This window comes from Carcharodon carcharias, chromosome 7 (assembly GCF_017639515.1).
Source record: "Carcharodon carcharias isolate sCarCar2 chromosome 7, sCarCar2.pri, whole genome shotgun sequence".
NCBI lineage: Eukaryota > Metazoa > Chordata > Chondrichthyes > Lamniformes > Lamnidae > Carcharodon > Carcharodon carcharias.
The window spans coordinates 77,702,266-77,705,560 of NC_054473.1; the positions used below are offsets into that span (position 1 = coordinate 77,702,266).

The 3,295-nt window shown below is 45.3% G+C and overlaps 1 non-coding gene across 1 annotated transcript; it reads left to right on the forward strand.

Moving 5' to 3' along the window:
• Positions 1–422: 422 nt before the first annotated feature.
• Positions 423–586, forward strand: LOC121280628. Its single transcript, XR_005943667.1, has one exon. It is a non-coding gene; the product is annotated as a U1 spliceosomal RNA (small nuclear RNA).
• The last annotated feature ends 2,709 nt before the right edge of the window (positions 587–3,295 follow it).

Below are 3,295 nucleotides of genomic sequence, written 5' to 3' on the forward strand. Positions count from 1 at the left end.
GGTGAGATGTTAAACCAAGACCCCGCATGCCCACATGGGTGGATGTAAAAGATCCCACATAATTATTTGGTGAAGATTAGAAGTGTTTTGCCCAATGTTCTATGCAATATTTATCCCTCAAACTGCATCACTAAAACAGGTTATCTTATCTGGTCATGATCACATTCTTGTTTGTGGGAACTTGCTGTGTAAATTGCCTACCACATTTCCTACATTACAACAGTGACTACACTTCAACAGTACTTCATTGGCTCTAAAGTGCTTTGGTGTGTCCTGAGCTGTGGAAAATGCTTTATAAATGTATGTCTTTCTTGTACCCATATTAGCGCAAGTGGGGACCACTGAGTAACAATAGGGCCTGGCTAACTTTCAACCGACCCCCTGCTGTGTCAATGTTTCAGTAATTACATTGTCCAGGTCCAATACTTACCTGGCAGGGGAGAAACAATGATCATGAAGGTTGTGCTCCCAGGATGAGGCTATCCCATTGCACTCTGGGTGTGCTCACACCTGTGATGTCCCCACATGCGGGATACTCGACTGCAAAATCTGTGGTAGTTGGGGACTGCGTTCACGCTGTCCCCTGAAAGAAAAACAATCTTCCCATTGACTAGCAATTACATTGTTAAGACAACTGCTTGTTAAAACAGGTGATGGGCATTGCTTCCAGTCCCTTCCCCACTGCTGTGTTGCAGCTCTACCCATTTACAGTTTTTTTTGTTTTTTAAAATGTTATAAAAGTGTTTTTACACTGAAGGGTTGTCTTGAAAATAAAGCAGCTCAAGGTAAAAGACTAGCTTTGGACTCATTCTTCCACAACAGGCATTTATTGTGACTAACATGCTGTTCAACTGAGACCAGCCGGCCTGATCACTGATCAATTGTGAACAGTGGTTTCTGTTAGGTTGAGATAGTGGGATGCATTTGAACGGGAGTAGGCCATTTAGCACCTCACCTTCCAGCTCTACAGTGCATCTCATGAGCACTAGGCACACAGTCAGGGAATATCAAAATGAGGTGATATTCACCTCTTCCATGAGCTAAAGACATTGAAATAGGCAAGCTTGCATTTACTGACACCCAGAATGGGATTAGCAACAAAAGATCAGGAGGAGGCCATTCAACACCACCAGCCTGTTCTGCCTTTAAATTAGGCACAGATCAACTCCACTTATCCACCTTTGCTCTGTAGCCCTTGAATCTCATCTTGAATGTTTCAATTGGCCCTATCCACAGTCCTGGGGACTGAGTTCCAGATTTCTACTAACCTTTGTGTGGAAAAGTGCTTCCTGATTTCACTCCTGAACAACCTGTCTCTTATTTTAAGATTATGATCCCTTTGTTTCACATTCCCCCCACCAGGGGAATAGTTTTTCTATCCACCCTATTTCTACCATTTTAAACACTTCAATTAGATCACCCCTCAACATTCTATGCTTGAGTATACAGCAACAATGACTTGCACTTAATATAATGCTTTCAAAGTAGTAAATTATCACAACCATGAAGGAAGTATTAGGACAGATGGTTAAAAACTTGGTCAAAGAGGTAGGCTTTTAAGGAACGTTTAAAGGATAAGAGAGAAGCGGCAAGGCAGAGAAGTTTTGGAAGGGAATTTTAGATTAGGGCCTTGGCAGCCTGTGCAAGAGGCCAGAATTGGAGGAGCAGAGTGATCTTGGAGGGTTCCAGGGCTGGGAGGAAGTTACAGAGACTGGGAGGATGACAATAAATTTATGGAACCAGTCCTCATAATTTAATGCTTTAAGCCTTGGTGTCATTCTGGCAAATCTGTGCTACACTTGTATATCCTACCAGATCTGCCGCGGATTCCCAGCCTTTCTGGTTTTATTTTAGATTTCCAGCAGTTGTAGTATTTTGCTTTTGTAGCTATGTTCAAATATTAGGGGAGCGGTACCTCTGAACCTCTGAACAGTGTATGAATTTATGAAGTGCCTCCACATCAGCATTGGCCCCTCAGCCTGAAATCTGTGATTAATTGTATTCTTGGAAGTTTCCTCACGTGACTTGCCCACTCGCTCCAGCCATTGATTGGCCAAAACATCCATCCTTGTGACATACTGCCTTCCTTCGCCAATTGGAAAGCAAAAAGGCTCATGACCCAGTTTGATGATTTTTGACTGTCAGCCAGACAGCCTTTTTTCCCCCATTCTCAATATTTTTATATCTGGTAAAGAGAAATGTTCAAACAAAATGGCAAAAGAAAATATTCTTTAATGTCCTGATGGTTTTTCTCCAGGGTTGCACACAGCAGCTTCCTGGAGATTGATCTTCAATTCTTGGAGACTCCAGGCCAATTTTGGAGGGTTGGCAACTACTTGGGACCATACAGCCTAAAGGCATGTCAAACTTCTAGTGCTGGTCTCAAAATCTTCATGCACAGAGTTTGGTCATCAGTCTTCTACCATTCTACCTTTCTCTCCCTGGGAGCTACCTGGTCTTGGCCTAGGGGTAGGGGTGACCCCAGTGGGGTTATTTTAGGTACTTCCAACCACCTCCACACTCTTGCTTCCACAATCCATTTTCACTTCCCTACAAACACTGTGTGTAATGTGAGCCTTTTCAACTCATCACCCCCACCTGCCCTGGAATCAGAGAAATGGTATCAAAAGCAGCTCAGGCGTTGGCAGTGAATATGTGCCAGTTAAGTCTCGTAGTGACACTTGGTGTTTGTGTACTGAGGGTCTACACACCGCTTGATGCAGCCACACATAAAGGTGGCCATCAATATGAGGGCAATGTTAGGCACCTTTTTTCTCCCTTTATCTAGAGGCTTGTACATCGCATCCCTGTGGACACGATCCATTTTTGACCTCCAGATAAAGCGAACGATGGCTCGGGTGATCCCCACCACACAGGAGTGTGGAATGGGCCAGACCTGTGCCACGTACAGCAACAGCGAGAGCGCCTCACACCTGATGACCAGGTTCTTACTCGCAATGGAGAGGAAGCGTCGCTCCCACATGCCCAGTTTCCTTTTCACCATAGACACCCGCTCCTTCCAGTTTCTAACGCATGCCCCAGTCCCTCTGAACCATATCCCCAGCACCTTCAGGCCGTCAGCCCTGACAGTGAAGGGGACAAAGGATCAGTCAGCCCAGTTCCCAAAGAACATGGCCTCGCTCTTCCCACGATTTACCTTGGCTCCCGAGGCCAGTTCGAGTTGGTCGCAGATGTGGATCAGTCTGCACACCGACAGTGGATCCGAGCAGAAGACGGCGACATTATCCATGTACAGGGAGGCTTTGACCTAAGTGCCTCCACTGCCTGGGATTGT